Below are 19,842 nucleotides of genomic sequence, written 5' to 3'. Positions count from 1 at the left end.
GTATGGGTGACAGTACCGTCATATTAGCATGAAATTTGGTTTGAGCAAATTAGCTCTAATGAGAAGGAAGATTTGTTGTTTACCACAGGGGTTGACGTCTGTGATGACTTTGGTACCCCAGTTAGGTCCTTCAGAGTTACCTTAAATGACTGTCAGGCCATCACTCGGCAGCTGAGTCTCTCAAAATGCCCATTTCTATATTTTATACTTATGCATTTCTTACATATATATGTATGTAACCTGCAAAATAAGGGTTTAGGTTTTTTGGAAAGCTTTCAGCTCTTAGCTAAGCTCCTGATCTGGTGAAATCCTTTGTCCCCTTCTGAACAATTCACTGGATAATGCGTAGTGTGGGGTATGCTCTGGATCTTTTTTTTGTTGTTGTTGTTTTTTTCCCCCCATTTGTTAGGAGAGTTGTGGATGGAAAGAAGTGTCAGCCACTTTCCTGCTCTGACACGCTGATGCAGATGCAGGAACAGCCCACTTACAGCTCACATCTCCCTTGCACTGGCACTGAGCTAGGCAACCTTATTAGTTAAATATGGTGGTATTTTTCCAGTACCTGTTTAAACACCAACGTTACTTACATGCAGGTTTTGTGCATCAGTTAAGTAATTATTGCAGTAGTCCCACTGCACATCCAGTCAGTGCTGCATCTTAAGTGTCCCATCACTAATGTGATGGAAAAAGGGAAGATGCTGGGCAAAGGAAACTGTTAATTGCAGAAGTCTCCTGCTGCTATGGCAATAAAATCCTCTTTTCTGTAATACATGTAGGGATTCTTGATGTTTGTCACTATACTGAGATCATATATATATTTACTTACCTATCTGTCTTGAAGAAGCTTGCTGTGAAGGACCACACACAGCTCCTCTGGGGGCTGAGTCCTGTGACTGTATGTGAAAACTGCATGCGGCAGAAACAAATAAGCAGTCAATAAAAAATAAAAAAAATTACTGCAAAGCCTTAGCCTATCATGACTTCAACTTCAGGACCTTTTGAAGGGCTTTTCTGGAGCTCCCACCAGCCTCCCAGTGAGCTCCTCAGCCAACCTCTAGCATCAAAGGAAACTCTGAATTTAGACTTCATCAAGATCAAAGGGATGGATGTGGAATGGGGGCATGTATTCACTTGACTTGAGAGAAAAAGATTTAACCAAATTAAGTATTTTTCAATATTGAATGAATAATCATGTTATATTTAATTTTTTAAAAATTCAAAATATACAGGGTGTACACATCCCAGCAGGGGAGGTGACATTGCCCAGCTTCTGTTCTCAGAGTGGAACATGATACCAAATGGGTGCAATTTTGAATCTTAAGAGGGAGCAAAAACAATTCCTGGTTTAATTACTTATTAATTTATTTTTAAACATGATTTGGCTACATGCCTTTGAATTATTTGCGAAAATATTTAGCTCAAGGTGTTTCATTCTAGTGATTAGTCTATAAAGGCCTTGCCTTCTTGGTCTTGCACTTCTGTTTTCTTGTAATTACTGCATGTAATCATGCCAACACAATTTAGCTAAACCCCTGGGGACTTCCCAAAAAAAAAAAAAAAAAAAATAGCTCTGCAAAGGCTGCCTAGCTGAGATACGTGACTGACTTGAAAAGTGACCATTTCTGTTTTGGTCAGTGGTTTTTTGGTATCTCTAGAAACGGTAAGTGTCCATGCTGCTGACTGGGGAGTGCAGCTGGTCAGTGAGAAAGGGTTCAGTTGCAGCGGTGGAGTTGTATAAGAATGATCATAACTGAAAATATAAGGACTAAAAGGTCAGTGTGACTATTTTCTCTGTCACAGTTTGAGTGTCTTCTAAATACTTTCTGCACTCTACCCTCCTCAGCAGTTTATTAAATAAGGGGAGTTGTTTGCCTTAGTTATAGGAGATTTTGGGGAGCACCTTTCCAGTTTGGGACATATCTGTACCCTATCTTCTATTCATTTTTTTCCTTGTGCATTGCTAAAGCAAACAGTCATTGTGTGTGTGTGAGGTGAAATTCTTTCCTATTTTTTAATGAATAATCATCCTTACTGAAGAAGAGGTGGCAGCAGGCGGGAAGGACAGTTGAAGCATGTCAGATGTGGTAGTACTGAGTAAGGTCCCTCGCCTGCTGGGTCACCCATGGCCACAGGTCACCCTGCCACTTGCACCTCTGTGCTACTCAGCAGGATTTTAGCTGCTGCCAGCTTCTCTGCCAAATTTGAGTTTCCCTTGTGTTGGGTAGAGATTTGCAGTGTCAGCTGAAACGGATGGGGGAGGGGTGGGCACACGGAACATGACAAAACTTCAGCTTCATGTGATGGTCAAAGTGGAGCAAAGCACTGAAGAAGCACCAACTGATGCTTGGTTTTGCTGTGCAGATTGCAATGCACCACCTGCTTCGCTTGTCTTTGTGCGTGGGAGACAAATAGCATATTCCACTACAAAGAAGTAGTTTTCTTTTTTTAAACACATTGTTGAGAATATGGCCATATTAACTATCCAACAACTGTTGGGTTTTTTTTTCCTGGATTTTTTAACCTAATCGGATTGGATGAAAATTAACAGCTGGCTAAAATACAGTCCTAAGGCAGAGAATTATTTTTTTTCCTGGCAAAGCAAATTCTACTGGAAAACATTAATTTTCTACTTGACAAGCCTTGTCCTGAAGGTTAGGTGGGTTTTTAAGAAGTCCTTAGACAGCCACTTCACCAGTACCAGTATATTAATTGCATAGCATACCCAAACTGTAAAATATCACTGATGATGAAATCCAGTGCAATTGCAGATATTTTATCTATTTGCTCACTTTTTTTAATGGTACGAGATAGTGTTGAGATCCTGTCCGTGCTGCTGCCCAAAACATGGACGTGTCACAATTGGAAGGGACTTGTACTCAGTGTCAAAGGAATTCAAGCAAACGGCAAAAATCTAATTGCTGGGTTTTTCCACAGTGGTGGAAGGTGAAGCACCAAACTATGTTATAAGATACAGGAGCATTTGCTTGAATGTTATCATCAGGCAAATACTAGTTGATGTCATGACAGTAACATCAGCTGGTGCATCTGTAAAGGAAGCAATGTGTGAATTAGTGTAATGATTTAGGCAGTAGATGTGTTACAGCAGTAACACATGGGTTTCATGAAGGGCAGAGCTCAGTTTTCATTCAGAAAACTTGGCTGCTTCCAAAAAGCAAAGGAAAGGGTGTGAGAAAGCAGTGAAAATAAAAAAAAGATCAAAAAGATCCTCCCACTCTCCCAGACCCCAAAGACCATGAACAAGCAAAGGTCCAGACTCAAACCCCTAGGCTATAATGTTTAAAGTCTATTGTATGAGACCGATGCACAACGTGAATGGTCCCTCAGGGCAAGGCTTACAGCATCCTTCCTATAGGCATTTGAAAAGCAGGACACAAGTGAACGGCTGCACATCCCGCTTGCACAGCCGTCGGGATATCAGTGCATCTGGTGGCTCTGAAGTGTGGCCAGGGACACCCCGGCACACTACCCAGCATACCAAAGGTGCAAAGGAACAGCCTGTGTTCCAACCAGCCTTCTTGGGATCTGCAGAGCCACCACGACAGTCATCTAAACCTAAAATGTGCCCTCCTTGCCAAGAGAGGTAGTTCAGGGAGAAGAAACTGATCGTCACTTGTGCACTGCAGTTGCTGCTCAGGTTTCTCTGTAATATTTTTGGTTTCCTACCCTCAGCATCACAACTGAGGCAGCGTTGCAAAGCTACGGCGAGCAGGGGGAGAGTTAACATTTACTGATGGCGTCTGCTCTATGACAGTTTTAAAGTATCTGCTCTTAAAATCCTGAGGCAAGTAAAGAACTTTGAATAGCTTGTTAAAACTTCAGTTCTTAGAGACTATATGCAGTCAAAAATAACACTCCCTTTAATGCCGGAGCAGTTAATAACAAGCATGGCTCACTCACCTAGCGAGAGAGGTGAGCCCGCCTGAAATACTTGGTTGTTGTCTGCAGCAGCGTAAGCAGGCGCAGAGCCAGCCCCATCCCGCTGTCCCCCCGTGCCTCTGGAAGTGTGGGGGCTGCAGCATCCCAAGACAAACTACGTGGTTATTATGTTTTACTTAGCCAGTGTTGTGCCTTACACAGAATACTTACCTGGAACAATAGAATCTAGTTCTGGTGTTCCTCTATTCAAGAGCATGGAGAAACTAAAGAAGGACTGATGGAGAGCCACCAAGGTGATTAGAGGGTTTGAGAATTTGGTGCACGAAGAAAGGGTTAAGGAGTTGGCCTTTGTCAGCTTAGGGGAGTGAAAACTTGGGTAACCTAGTATTCCAGTATCAAAAATGTAGTTGCAAGGAAGGTGAAGTGCATCCCTTCATAAGGATGCAATGTGGTAGGATCAGAGGCACCACGTACAAATTGCTTCAGGGAAAGTTCTGTGAGGTTAGAAGAAGAGCAGGGAAGAAAGAAAGAAGAAAGAATAATTAAACACTGGAATAAATTACCCAGAGAAGTGGAAGACTGTTTCTTTCTGGAGGTCTTCAGGACTTGGCTGGACATGGGCCTGGGTGACATCACTTACAGTAGTGCCTTCAGCAGGAAGGTGGACAAAGTGACTTCCAGAGCTCCCTTCAGTTTAGCCTTTTCTATGGTCCCATAGTTCTGTACTCCAGGGCCACCCAGAAGGGTGTTTTACACGCAGGAGGCTTTTCTTTTCTTTTACTGCTCTTCACAGTCAAATGTTCTCGTAAGAATCAGGTTAAAAGCAGTTCGGAATGTGATAGCCTGCTGGTTGGGAGGTGGTTTTCTGTACATTAAAATGTTTAAGAAATTTAAAATACAGCCCACAATTTTTTTTCCAAAACAAGCTACCCTTAGGCTTCTGCTTGAGGAGTTTGATACCAGAACCCTGTTTCAAAGTTGCTTCAGCTGCATTACGGACATATCATCAGAAAAAAGTTCTACCTGCGCGTGGCCACCCGTCGTGAGCGGTGGTCACACGGGCTGGGGCGGTGGAAAGCCTCCAGCCTTTGTGTCCGTTAGGTCTGCAACAGGCATGTTAAACATTGAACAACGCATTTTTTTGTTTTTTGTACATGAGACTGTAATGTCTGGAAACACAAGAACTGTTATTAATTGAGATACATTTTTTTTCCTCTGCTTTTGGTAGGAATATAGGTGCTGCTTTCAGTTTTGCTGGAACTGAAGTACCCTCACTTGTGGTTTTGTTTGTGGGTTGTTTTTTTTGGGGTGTGAGTTCTCGTTTTGTTGGGGTTTTTTCCTCCCCTACAAATGGCATGGGTAATCAGTGCTGTGCATTTGAATTACTCTGGAATTAAATTTCAAGTGGAACAGCATGGTAGCTATTTCATTATCTCTGAATTTATTCCAGAATTATGAAATGACATTTTCAAATTTCATTTTCTTGTGTAGCTGCTTGAGATAGTTCATATTGTATCTTGGCCTGTCACATACAAGTGCTGGTTTAATATATTAATTTGAGGAAGCGGTCTCTGAAAGTTTCTACGTTTGGTCACGAATATATATATATTTGCATACCTTAACTAGAACAAATGGATGTCAGCACCTGGTCTTGGATTTTCAAAGGAGCTCAGGAAGTTCCTTTTCTCTTTGAACATCCCAAACTTCAGAGGAAATATCAATTTCTTGCAGTGACTCTGTAGTTTCATAACCATCAAGAAGAAATATTGATTATGTAGTAACTCAATTTCAGTGACTATCTGTCCCTTTTTAGCCCATCTCCTTGTAGTTAGCTTGAGGACTTTGTTCTCTGCTATTGTGTCCTAAGTTTGTCAGTTCTTCTTAAGTAATATTTCTGAAATTCTGTCCTTTCTAAACAAATGGTCAGCATCCTTGCCTGCTATCTTGACTGCTGCGACTTCATTCAGTCTCCATCCTTTATCTCTTAGACTTCCTTCTAGTCTTCTTTGAAGCTGCTAAGGTCATTGCTGTTGCCTCTGGCAGTGACAGCCCCATCAATTTTGTATCCCTTCACTGGTCCCCTTTCTTCCTACCGCATAAAGATAAACCTTGATTTTTATTTCTGAAGACTTTCTGTTTGTTTTCTGTCTGGTGTCAGCTCTTATCGCATTGCCCTCTTGCTGTCGGCTCAGAGTGCTTTAGTGCTTTCTTAACGTGGGTGGTTCCAGACCCACAGCACAGGTTCCCATATCCATCATTCCCTTGTTGGAAGCACGGCACTTCCCGTTTCTGCAGGGGTCATAGTTTGGTTACACCATCAGAAAAGCGCAATAATTAAGATGATTGACCACACTGAGCTAGTGCTCCCCAAGTGAGCACAGCCAGCCTCCCACCTCTCCAGCCAGATGTGCGCAGGGGAATTGGGTGGTCCCATCGTGCCTCCTCTCTGATGTGCTCAGAGCACATGCCGTCCTCTGCAAGCGCAGGAAGATGCCAAGGGACACTTGGTGGTGGTGTCAGCAGCCCTGCCTCTGCCGGTGAGGTGCCCGTGCCCTCCCTGCCGGGAAGGCGATGCTTCCTTTTGCACCGCAGAGAGCCGGCCGAGGAAGCCAATCCCTTCAGTGCACCTTTACTACGCGAGGTTAAGTTTTATCTTCCTATCACTAATTTTCTGCTGGTTTTGTTGAAGCGCTTCTGTGCCCTAGCCCGGTTCCTTTCTTCATGGTGAGTTTGCTGCTGTGACAGCACGTCTGTTATGGGTTTCTTCAGCTTCTCATGTCACTTATTCCAAAATAAGCTATTAATTCCAATAAAGCCATTAGTTTAATCTCAGCTACTTGAAAATGACCTCAGCTCTTGCGACTGATGTGAAGTTTGGAAAGTCAGGGCTTGCAAAATGCTGAACTTTTGGGGAGATGAGTGCTGCTGTCTTTGTGACTCATTCCCTCTAGGCACAACATAAAACCTCTCCATGTGAAAGAATCCACCTCTCTTATTTTTACTGCTCACACTAAAGGCACCTACTGCTCTTTCCAGCACAGCATACAGTCTTCTCAGCAGCCTGGGGGACATGTTTAGTCAACATGCACCTGCTTTGAACAGAGACCCAATTTCTTAACCCGTTTCCAAGGACAAAGGGCTGCTTGCAACCTCTAAGTAATGCTCAAGTGAGCAATCTGGTTTGTCCAAATAACCAAGTGTATAAATACCTTTTTGAAAGAGTTGCATGGCATAAAATAAAATGTAGTCGTTGCAAGATAATTAACATCACTTGAATATTATAATGTGCAAAGGTGCATTTGATCCTGTTCCTGTAAAGACCTGATTATATTATGGTAATGAGAGTCTTCTGAGATGCATTGTTGTTACGAGAACTTCTTTTGAATTCAGCACAGAAATAATTCACTTCCTTTGATCAGAAGAAATGCCAATTACTTTCATATTTGAGCTCTGAGATCATATAAACAAGTCTAGTCCTTTCAATAGTGAATGGCTAACAAAAAAGTAATTAAAGTACTTCAATAGCATTTATCGTAAAGCATATGTAGAGACTAACAAAGTACAGAATCTTACCCAGCTTCCCATTATTCTCTAGGTTAATAAAAGGTATTTTTACATCAGCTTGATAGTAATATGTATACTCAAAACACTTTCCTCCCTGGCAATGTCAGATATTCATCCTTTTCCACCTTGTCTAAAAGGAGAAAGGTGTCTCTGCAGAATTTAACTAGTGGGAAACCTACTAAAAATATCCAGGGATCTTAAGAGGGGCTCCATGGAAGGACATCTCCTGTGAGCTATCTTCCTACTGAATAAAGAAACTGGGCAGAAAGGTCAACTGGGCTGCTATAAAAGTGAATGCAAATTAGCTGCAAGCGTGTGTCATCAGTTACCTCGCTTCACTCCCAGAAAAGCCCGGTAGGAGGGCCCAGCAACGTTCTTGGCCTGTGCGCAGAATGTGAGAAACTCTGTCATGTGTTTTTAGGGAAACTGAGGTGTGTGTGTTTCTAAAGTTTAATCTTCTATCAGCTAATAAACAATGGGCTAATTTAGGGTAAACTGTTCATATTGGTCCAGACTTGTAGGAACTAGGCTATCAAGAACTCTTTTGACCTGCCTGAGGATGGCAAGCTTTTACAGTCCTCACGCTGGCTTAGAATGATGCTCCTGTGTAGCTTAAGAGCTATTGGTATTATCCATGGAGTGATTTAATTACAGGAGATGGAGGATCTGCTTGCTTCTGTTTCTCAGTCTCACCACAAGAGAATGTGTGCAGGAAAGGTTGGCTTGGGTTTTCTTGGCTGTGATCTTGGTGAGCATAGGTCCCTAGCTCTCTTTCACTGCTGTGACACTGATTTAGCAAAGTGGCTAAATCGGGCATCTTGGACGGAGAAGCTGCTGCAGAAGCAAAAAGGCAGGAAATTACACTGTGGTTGGTGGGTACCAAGTATGTCTAAGTTGATCTATAATGTAACAACGTCACTGTGTAAATTACTAAAGAAAGTCCTTCCTAAAAAGAAGTAACTTGAAAGCTAGTAGCTACCTGCTTTGGGGGCAAGATTGTAATTTAATTGTACACACACTGACTAAAATTTTTGTCTCTGATCAAAGCTGAATGTCAAGAAAATGGGGAAAATGTGCTTTGCAGGGGCGAAGAGTGAACTGGACATGTGGGTTCACTGCCAGTATGTACTCTGCTGAACAACTTTTCATTCGAGGCACAGCAATGTGTAGGGACTTTTTTTAATGCTTAGTATGCAAGTACACAGACAGAACTGGCTAACTGGGCTGTAGTGGGAAGGATCCTGGTAGGACATATCCATGGTGCCACAAGGCAAAACCAGGACTCGATTGTTATTCAAATGCAATTGTTTTAGTGTTGTGCAATGCAGGATTTGCACAATACATCTGCCTCGGCAAGCACACGTTGCTTTGTGTCACCAGCCAAAATTTTCATGGTCTGCTTCAACAGACATACTTACAGAATAATAAACAAGATTTTTGTATGTGTGACTGCAGCAAATACTTGTTGAAGGTAACTGCTGTATTTCTTTCAGAAGTCCTGCCAACTTTAATTAACTAAAGTTTATTCTGAAATGCAGCGAGATTAGGAACTTGTTTGCAATCTATTTGCATTGTAATACACAAATCAGAACATAGTTCTCCTCGTGTCTTACTGACTGCAAAACCTGTCATCTGGCTTTCCACAAGTGAATTTGAACTCTGGCCATATTCTCTGCTCCATTTAGCTTCTGCTTTTTTATCATAGGATTGGGGACACTCGCTATTTTTGAACAGTTGGGGAGATGACGATTGCTTGCCAGGCTGCATGCACTTGTCAGACCTAACAGCCATCAAGTCCTCAATGTTTTTTTTCAGATATACTTGTGCCATATTTCAAAGTTTTTTTCACATCACCTTTTTTTCATATCTCCTGCCTCCGAACACTCAGTGTCTCTGGTTCAAGGACTAGGCTCTAATCTCCTCGAGGCAGAAGTTACCTCAGACTATTGACCATCACTGTGCAGTGCCTAGAGCCGGGGGGTGGAGGGGGGGATTGCCCCTGGGCTGCGTGTGTGAGTGCACGCTGGGTGTGTGGGCTCTGCTGTAATTACCCAACAGGTGTGTAAACACACATGTACACACATGCCTTTGGTGGGACTTCCATAAAGCTCAAGAACGAGTTCTTACAGTATGTCACTATTGATCCTTTTATCTGCAGACCTGAAACGCACTAGGACAGTCAGCAAGGCTTCGGCAGAGAGGCTGCTGCACCTTCTTCTCCTGTTTCAACCCCCATTCGCTTGAGTTTTAAGCAGATTGCTGAAGGCAAAGTTTTGAGGTTAACAAAACATAGCAAAACACATTGGCACTGGCAGTGCAACTGGCCCAAATGCTGGTGTGTGTCCCCCCGCCGTCCGACCCCCCCCCCCCCCCCCCCCCCCCAGCTGGGACAGAGATTGATGTGGCTGTGCTATAGTGGAGAAAAGCCACTGTAGTGCTGGGAAGAGAAGGGACACTATGATAACGGAAATGAAGGATAAATAAATGTTACTACTAAGTTCATTAGGTGATTATGCTGAATTGTTTTGGACATGATCTGCTTTTTTTTCAGAGGAAGGGAGAAGCAAAGTTCTCCATGCCACTGCCATAATATGCCTTGTGTAATTTTTGCTGTAGTCCAATTCATTTCTAATGTCAATATATTTTGACTCATCGCTTCAGATTTCAGTGCCATATGTATTACTGAAAACCATAATTATCTTTATGAAAATGTTTTTGTAACAGGCCAGTCTCATGGAGGAAAAAACTATCAAGTGCTGTCACAACCTCCCTGCTGGCAGCGAGAGTTGCATTTACTTGTTCTCTGTGCTCACATCATGGAAAAAGGGAGTTTTACCTTGTGCCCCTTCAATAAAGTGTTTAACCCTCTGCTGACCCCTTGGTGCAATGTTGCTGTCCTCCCACCCCTGGGAAGAGCAGGGCTGCCCCATGCAATCTGCAATGTGCTGGGAGGAGGCGAGTCGTGGCCGAAATAGCGCTGGCAAAGTGCCCTTCGGCCTGGGTTTTCGGCAGAGCGCTCGCTCTTGCTGCTGCGGGCTGGCCCGGCGGGTCAAGTGCAGCACTTACCCCGCGGGGAGCTGCCTGCAGCCACGGGAGCTGGGCCTGCACAGCAAGAAAAGCTCTGCAAGCACGGTTACTCCATGAAGGTAGGAATGGAGATCTGAAGATAACTTGAAAAACAAATATTTCTTTCCCAGGAAGGCCCGAGATAGCAGGCTGGCAAAGTAGCCAGCTGCACATGCTCTTGTTTGAAGTGTAACTTAGGTGTCCTCTCGTGTCATGAATGTTTTGAGCTACTGCCAGGTATCAAATACCAGTATTATTTTGGATAATGGGGGCCTTTACTGGTCCTTCCAAGGAAAATAGAGCTATAATCATTGCCTGAAGGGTTTTAAAATTTCAAGTAGTTTTGCTCAATAGTTCTGTGAGGTTTTTCTTTGAAAGAAGCCCTGCCACGGGGGAGCCTGTGCTCCTCTCGACAAGCAGGCGTACGGTAACTCCTCCTGACACTAATGGGAACTGTGCCTGCATGAGGACCCGATAATAGATTCCTTATAACAAAGCTCAGCTTTAAGAATATGAAATGCAATGGGAAAAAGATAAAATCACAGAAGGCCTCATTCTGATCTTACTCAACATTGATTTTAAAGTGATGGAAAGTCAGTTTCCCACAGATTCACTCCCCCAAGTGAGCCTCGCGTTAAAAGCTGATTGTTTCTTGGATTTCATTCTTTCTTTGCTGTAGTCAGACTTCCTCACTCTGTGCTCAAAGGCTGTGCAGCCCTCCTGGTTCATCACCCAAACAGGAGCTGTGGCCAGGCTGCCATCCCCTCCATAGCTTCTCTGACCACTCGTGCCAGGACACCATCAATCAAGGGAATGGGTTGGGGGGAAGCAGGGCAACAGAATTTCCAACCCAAAACACCTCAGGGTGCTGAACAAGGCTGGTGTCTTACTCCTGGTTTTTCTGCCTCATTGCTAGGTCAAAGCTTGCTGTCTATTTGCATGGCACTGGAGGAGGTGGGCTTTGGTACTGTGACTTTCTGTGCCGAAGGGGCTGGAAATAGGAGTGAGGGCAGCAAGGTACAGGTCTGCTCAAGCCTTGGGAGAAAATGTGTCTCTCAGCCATCCCTGTGCTAGCTGGTCTAGGAGGAGATCATCAAAAATTTGTGGCTGGAAGATGCTCATCCAAAGGCACTTGGAAAAAATGGCAGTTTTGATTTTTGTTAACTACTTCTAAGTTATAAAATAGCCGCTACTTTATCGTATGTGATCCACAGCCTGAGAAGTGTATGTATGCTGTCCTTTTTCCTGAATAAGGAATACCAATGCTTCTGTGTTGTGGTGGTGCCATTCAGGAGTGTTTCATCTGGGGTAAAATTTGGAGGTCCTCATTTGTAGTTTGTTTGTGATGGAACACGTACTCTAGGGAAAGCTGGTTAATGTATTTATGAAAGGTAGAAGACAAAACCATGAAAAAATAAAAAAGCAACTTTGCTGGTAGCTCTTTTGCAGTTCTTGCGCAGCAGAAAGTTAATGGTACAAGACCTGTAGAAGGTAAGCATGTAAAAGGAACCCTTTCCTTCTTCCCTAAACAAAAATACACTAATCAAAAAAAGACTACTTCTCCGAGTTTTGAAAATACATTGTACATGATGAAGCATGACTGATCTATCCTGAGTGATGTTATGTAAAAGTACCAGTGCATTCAAAGCTTAATTAATCTAGTTGGAAAAGTGTGTGGACCTTTCTTGGAGCTGTTCTGCTTCAAGGAACAGTCAGTGATTCTGGACAAGACAGAATGAAATGATGAATCGTTCTGTAAACATCCCTGATCATGCTGCGCAAACATGCAAACACTCATGGATCGCCTTGATGGAGGATAAACACCAGCTCCTCAGAGCTGGGTTAGGCAATGCTGTATGCAGATCGCATGCCATAGGGAAGCAAAGCTCCTGTCAAGAAAAAGACTAAGTTAATTACTAGTAATTATTTTTTTTTTTGAGAATATTTTGAGTTTCTAACCTTGACCTCTAGACATCTAACTTAAAACCAAGCTTTCTTTGGTCCTTTTTCATGTTGTTAGTTGCTTTATGGGGTTAATGTCATGCACTGAATTTTACACTGCTTGAAGGTGAACTCATTGGTTAATATGGATACCTTCTAATTTTCTTCTTTTTTTTTTTTTTTTTCCCATTTGATAGCACACCTTAGGATAGTTCTTTGCTGCGAACCTAATTGCAATCATGTTTTGAGAACTACCTTTATATTATTTGAGCAATCTTGGTGGAATAAAAAATGGAAATTGAGATTTGTCCTTAACGGGGCTGTTTTCTGCGGAGGCTGTTTGAGATATAAACAATGCCAGGCTTCGCTTCCCAGTTTCTAAACCAAGACTTCCAGGTGTGTCAGGATTACACATGGGATATGAGAAGATTTACTGCTTTTCTGCTATCAAGATATGAAGTCACAGTAATGTAGGCATTTGATGTAATACACCGTACTATGTGCGCTCTAATAGAGGTCATTATAATGCATGTTTTGAAAGTAGTGTTATTGATGAGCAGCCGCTTCACAGAACCCAGATTGCCTTTCCAGTGTGCTTTCTGCTCACAAGTTGTTTTCTCTGTGGGAAATAAATTGTTTTCACTGTGGGAAATGTTAGTTGTTTACTAATAAGTTGTTTTCTCTGTGGGAATAGATTTTGAATGTTAAGATAGAAGACAGTACTTTTCTTTGTGCTGTTGAAGGAAATACAATATGCCTCAAGTTCTTGAGCTATTGGGACTTTCTAAACAGAAGATTTATAATGTTTTGTGTCAACCTTGCACCTAGCATCCTTTTAAGAATACGTGGGGAACTGTATCTTAAGAGTCGCTCAGAACTAAGGGTTTGTGTTGTGGTCAAGCCTGAGCTGTGCAGGCTGACTATAAATGAGGTCTGCTGTCGATGGTAGGCGAGGATGGCTTTCACTGCAGCTTGTACTCAGCTCATCTCCTCCAGTGTAAATAATCTGTTCGTGTTTGTAGGTGATGCCTAGTCCTGAGAGACATACCCATGCAGCGCAGCTAAATACAGCGTGTGTTTATTTCCTTCACAACAAGCCCACCTGGACTCATTATAACAACCAGAATCCCCCCCCCCCCCCCCCCGTGTGGTGATGTGAGTGCTGGGTAGACATTTACTTCTGGAGGGATTTGGCACTGACAAGTGCTGGCTGGAATATATTCAGTGGAACAGTGTTTCATGGCTAGAGAAAGGCAGTTGAGGGGGGAAATATTCAGAAGTTTGTTCCCTTCCAATATTTTTCTTCAAAATTTCAGTAGTTAAAGTAACTTTTTTGATGACACTTTACGCAACAGACAACATTCCAGAGTTTCTCAGTCTTTAATGAAACAAAATGTTTGAGAAAAGTTGTTCACAAGATTTTGCGGAAAGAGCTGCCAGGGTTTGTTTCTCTTCTGCCACTAGAGGAAAGCATGCAGCTCACTTCTGGGAATACGAAATGAAAGTCAGCTCGTTCTAGCTCAGTCCCCTCTAGTCCTAAGCATGCTCATAGGGAGCATATGTCCCGTCATCAGTATCCTTCCATCTTATATCTTTTAATATTTTAAAAGTTGTCTTGCTGAGCTGCAAGGTCATTCCAAAAGCTTTACTTGGTCCCGCAGAGGCAGATCATGTTGCAGTAGTCATTCAGAAGTCATGATGGGGTAGCATCAGATCATGTTGGTCATCCCAGACTGTACCTGTCCCAAGTCTAACACTGTAGAGAAGAAGCTTCCTGACTTACATTGATACTTCTGTGACCAAGTCCCTTAACAACAAAAGAAATAACTTGGATGGCTTGAAACTTGCTCTAGATTAATAAACTGGGTAAATCAACGGGAGAGCTATTAAGATTTGACTGCTTGCCATATCCTATTAAAAAAAAAATCAATTATTCTATATGATCTTTAGAGAAGGTGTAGCAGCATCACTGACTTGAGATGGAACAAACATCATCTGCATACAGCTTGCTATGGTAAATACAGGCTGAAGGAAGAGCTGCCAGCTTTAGCAAAGCCAAGCCTACAAGCACACATTGCTGATGAAATGCAAGTGGAGAGAGTATGGGTGACTTCACTCAAGTAAATTAGCCCAGACTGACGTACATGGCAAGTGAGTGGAATAAAACTGATCTCATTGAGACAAATTAAAGATATGTTCTTCTCCAATGTATGGCTGAAACAGATGGCGAATGAGTGATGAAGAAGACTTTGAAAAATAAGAAAAAATAATTATGAATGACATTGCTTAGGGTCATACAAAGGAGGCATGAGGAAGGAGATCTATGGGGAATAAGAAAGGTAAACTAAAAATAGAAAAGCTTAGGTCATAGACAACTTCATTACCATCACAAAAGTTGTGATTAAAAAATAAATTTAAGGAGGAGTTATATAGTAGTAAAGTTAAAAAGATGTAGTAACCCTAATTATAGAAGTAACAGTTTTAAAACTTTCCTCTTTTCCTTTGAATAAGTCAGGCTTGAAGGAATAAACCTATAATCCCAGCAGCAAATCAGTGCAGAAAACTCACTGCTCTACAGAATGTCAGGGGAAGCACTGGTGCTAACAGCCGTGGGTTCAGCGAGCACTGCATACATCAAAGCCGCAGGCAGCAGCTGCGGGCACGGGAGCGTAGGACCTAAAAGCAGAAATGCCAGGCAGGTCAGGCCAGTGCTTGCCAGTTGGGCTGGGGCTATAAATCACAGCTTCCACAAAAAAGGGGACAGACAGCAATGAATGAAACCTTGCTATAGTTAGAAGTGGAAGTCTTCAGTCTGTTGTTAAAAAATAGTATTCTACCGTTATGGTGAACAAACCATGCTTTTGAATGGTTTATGAATTAGGATTGGTCTTTTAAGGGAATTTTTGAGTGGAAACAGTGCTGTGGAGTGGCTGGGAGGGAGCGGTAAAGAGGTATGGCTGTAGCTGGGGACAGTCTGGGTGGTTGGTTCCATGTGGTCTTGAAGCTGCAACTATCAGAAGGATCATGTTGCTTTGACTTTGGTTAAATTTGGGAAGGCTGAACACCTCTAAGGATGGAGATTTTGCCTAGTAGCATTTATATCAAAACCTCTTAAAATCATTCCCTTTTCATGACAAAATAATGGTGGTTACAGGAACAACAGAAAAGAAAAAAGTGGAGTTATGCCAGCATTTCACATGGAAACTTCAGGCATGACTCTACCTTGCAAATTTGTGTGGAATAAACCAAGCTCAGGATAAACATTTGAATTCCCTGTCTTCCACAGATTGTCCCCTACTCCATGTTTCCCCTGGCCAAGGCAGGTGGTCTTCCCGCAGCCTTCAGGTACTGCCTGCCTCCGGCAACCAGACCTCTTCCCGCATCTCTGTCTGTGAGCAAGTGCTGTGGGTAATTTAAAACTGATGAGCAGGTCAGCTATTACACATTTGATTAAAAAAAAAAAACAACCAAAAACAAAACAGAAAAAACACCCAACAAAAAAACCAAAACCAAGAAAATCCCCAAACCAACAACATTACCCCTTGCTGCTGTGCATGAGCTCATTCTAATTCTTTACGTTTTGCAGCCTACCAATTTGGAGGCTTTGGTCTCTGGGAGAAGATGAAAACCAGTGATTTTGATGATGGTATGTGCCATATAACATGTTGATGGCTGCCTTGAGTTGTAATGTAGTTCTGTGCTCCCACTTACTGTTCAATGCACCTTTAATACCTGCTTCAGAAGGCACAGAGGTGGCACCACAGATGGGAGCAGCAGGTTTGCTTGCAGGATATGAGAGCAGTGATGCAAAACGTGGAGCCTGCTGGCTCCTTTCAGTTTGCCACATGATATCTTATTAAATAAACTATAATATTTTTCTTATGCTGGTGTAATTCCAAGGTTACTCCCACTTAAATCTTGCATACTGGTGTAATTTATGCAAACTACAGGTCTTGTCCCAGACACTATCCCATTTTGGGAATACATCTTTCTTACTTGTACCAGGGACACATCATGTTATCTGAGGCAAAAAATGAGGTGCTTAACCCTACCTGTGGTGGTTCAGTAGTTGGAAGATAAATGTGACCCATCTACAAATCATGTATCCATCTCCTTAGGATGAAACCACTACCTAAAGTGCCTTGTGAAAATTACTGCATCTGGAAGATTATTGCTCTTATTGTCAGCAATCTTCTATTACCTATAGAAAAGTCACTTTAATTCTCCAGAATTCTTAAAAAAAAGTTTAGCGTATGTTTTCTGGAACACTCCTATTCAGGTGAAATACAAGACTTATGTGCTTTCAGAAGTTTTTGAACATGTTAATAATTTTGTGTTAAATAGAATGAAACTAGTGGAGGGGGAAAAGCAAACATCTGTCTTCTAAACTGGTATTCCAGCAAGCAGAGAACTGGGACGTGTAAATACTTTGTGTACTTGGAGGTGTGTAGCACAAAGATGTCATAGATAGGGAGAGGGTGCCAGGTAATCTGGTTGGGGACAACCTGTGTGACTGAGTACAGCACGTATTCCCAACAACAAATGGGGTACGTGGTCCCCATTTCCATTTGCTTGTTTGTAACATTCCCAGGAAACTGAAAAATCTCAGAAATTTGAGATTTTGCATGTAATCTTTTCTGCATATAACACTGCTGTGTTAGTTCAGGGACCTGTTGGGTGACAGCAAACTGCTTTAGGAGTTTTGTTCCATCAGCTCTGAGAGTTGGTGGTGAGGGGCTGCCTGATTGCTGATCTCCAGCTGTGGTTTGGCAGCCCCCCACCCAGCTCCTGCTCCAGGGGTGCTCTGCAGGAGCAAGGGTGCTGCCCCAGCCCCATCCCACCAAAGATGTGGGGGTAGGCAAGAAAGAGTTTGAGGGAAAGAATATTTAAAAGGATTGCACAGCAATGCAGCTTTGTGTATTTGAGGGAAAGTAAAGTTAGTTAATGATCTCCATGTGGCAAAATGCAATTTTAGCTTGGGTAACTGTTTTCCAAACTAAGCCATGCTAAAAAGCCTTTTCTCAAGCCTAGTGTAGGACGGAGGCGTTTCAGGTCAGCTTGCTTCTGGTTTTGCAAGCATTGAGGAAAGCACATTAATATAGAAAATGGTCCTGAGTGTTGTAGACTGGCTGTGTGCAATATAATAAATATGTAGCAAATACATTTCTAATACATTAATAAGTATGATTTATCACTGGTCAATAGCTCAATTAAAATGAAATTTCATTCCCTTTTCTTTTTAAAAGTGCAGCTGCAGAAAAATCTTACTAGGACCTTCAAAAAAGATGTAAACTTTTGAATTTCCTGTACAGTGCCTCAGTTCCACTAGATGTTTCTGTGTTGCTACCTTTAATAGAAACATTAGAGAAAAAAAAACCAACAACCAACCCTCAGTTAACTTGATGTGAATCGGTTGCATCATATATTGAAGTAAAAAGAATGTAAAAGCACTAAATGAAATTTAAGAACAGGTAGGTAACTACTTTGGCTGACTTTCTAGATTCACTTTCAGTGGTTTGGTGTGTTTCTCCTAAGGTTTTGTGAAATGTGTTTAATTTTTAGGTCACTCTCCTGTAGTATAGTTAAAAACAACACCAACAAAATCCTGATCCAATTTTCAGTTTAGCTGGGAATGCATTAGATATGGAAGACAGAGCAGCAAGGGATGCCTCACAAGGAGCACAGCTGGGCTTCTGTAGGAGGAAGCTGAGCCTGCAGGTGAATTGCAAGAGCTCTTCTGCCTTGGGCACTCACTGAATAACGGGGGACAAACCCCCTCCCCTTAAATAAGATCTTTCCAAGTATGCCAACTCCTATTTTACATGCAATTTTGTTTTGCTTTGGTTTCTTCCTCTTCCAAATTGGTCTTTCAGGGTCAGGTGGTTGCCTGAAAAGGGTTGATGGGAGTTGCTCTCCTAATGTGAAAGAAAACAAAAACAAAAGCAAAAAACAAACACCAAAAAAAGGAAAAAGAGGGAAGCAGGGAAGGGAGGAAGGGAGATGGCTAGTATGAGCAAATCTGGAGTAGGAATGTGTTTGGGAGCTCTGGTTACTGGTGGAAGGCTGCCTCCAGAAACACACCAGGAGCAGAGCTAACAGCAGCCTGGGCACTAATGCAGTTCATATTGGGCTGAGTTCAGCAGCCAGCACAGCTTGGTCAAGGGCTACAGCAGCAGACAAGTAACTAAAGTCACTTTTCACATGCTGCCTCCAAACTACGGGTTTCATTTTGCGCAGAGGTTGGCATAAGCAGGACTGTGTCTTCCGAAGCAGAGTGAGCTGGTTTCCCAGGGTACCCTGAACAGGCTGTGGTGTTCTGCTAAAATATGTGTGTATTCTCTGTAGGGTTATATAAAGGGATTATGTCCCTCTATGTATAAAAGTGGAGCTTAATATAGAGAATACTTTATGCTCTTAGGTAGTCTCACATCTTTTATGTCGAGCAAATTATAGAGGAAAGAACTCTGAAAGTTATGCCAAAACCCAAGGAAATTAATGTCTAGCATATGGCCTGGCTGAAGATTTTAGGCCTACAAAGAACCCTATGCACGCATTTTATATAGTCAAAAGCCAGAGATGTTGAAGACACAAAATTTTGTTCCAGTAATTAGGGATCATATAGTTATGTGAGCAAGCTGTTATCTCTAAAATACTGATCAACACAATTACTTGAAGATATATAGGCATATACAAAATTAATATCTGGTTTAAAGAAACTATCTTTCTGGAAGTTTGGGGGTTTTTTTACTACTTGTGGCTTTCTCTAAAGCTTGTGATCTACTTCTGTTCCAAACATCTGCATATGGGCGGTCTTGTTTCTCTATTACAATTTTTGTCTGGAAGTAACTTGGAGAATGGTGGAAGTGGGGTTTGGGAGGGGAGGACAGAAGTGCCTGACCGGAGGGGGGTTGCTGGTATTTGATACAGTTCAGCAAGGAGGGAAATCATGTAAGACCAAAGCAGGCTTCCACAAAATCAGTCTGAAAAAATCAGGAGAAAAACAGATGAGGATGTAAGGTGTTCATTAGTCCTCATACCAGCTCTGGACCAGGTGCTGTACATCGATTCAAGGGAGATGGTGCCACCCCCAGACAGGGCAGGAAAATTGCTGCTGTCAGCACGTTCTCAGGGAGGCATGGCTTTGCCCAGCCCCCTGAGTTTTAGGGAACCACTATACCATTGCACACACAGTCACCAAAAAGTCATTAAAACCCCTAGATTCTTCCTCAAAGCAGCAATTATTGTGATCCGGTAAAGTCCACAGGTCAAGTGCTGTGATATGAAGTCATTTGGGACTGGGCAAACGAAGGAGCAGGTGAATTATATGCAAGAAATCTCAAAAAAAAAAAAGGATGCCTTGCACTTGGATTTCTC

Source organism: Falco cherrug, chromosome 11, assembly GCF_023634085.1.
Source record: "Falco cherrug isolate bFalChe1 chromosome 11, bFalChe1.pri, whole genome shotgun sequence".
In the NCBI taxonomy this organism is placed as follows: Eukaryota; Metazoa; Chordata; class Aves; order Falconiformes; family Falconidae; genus Falco; species Falco cherrug.
The sequence above is the reverse complement of the archived record's forward strand: the minus strand, read 5'-3'. Positions refer to the sequence as shown.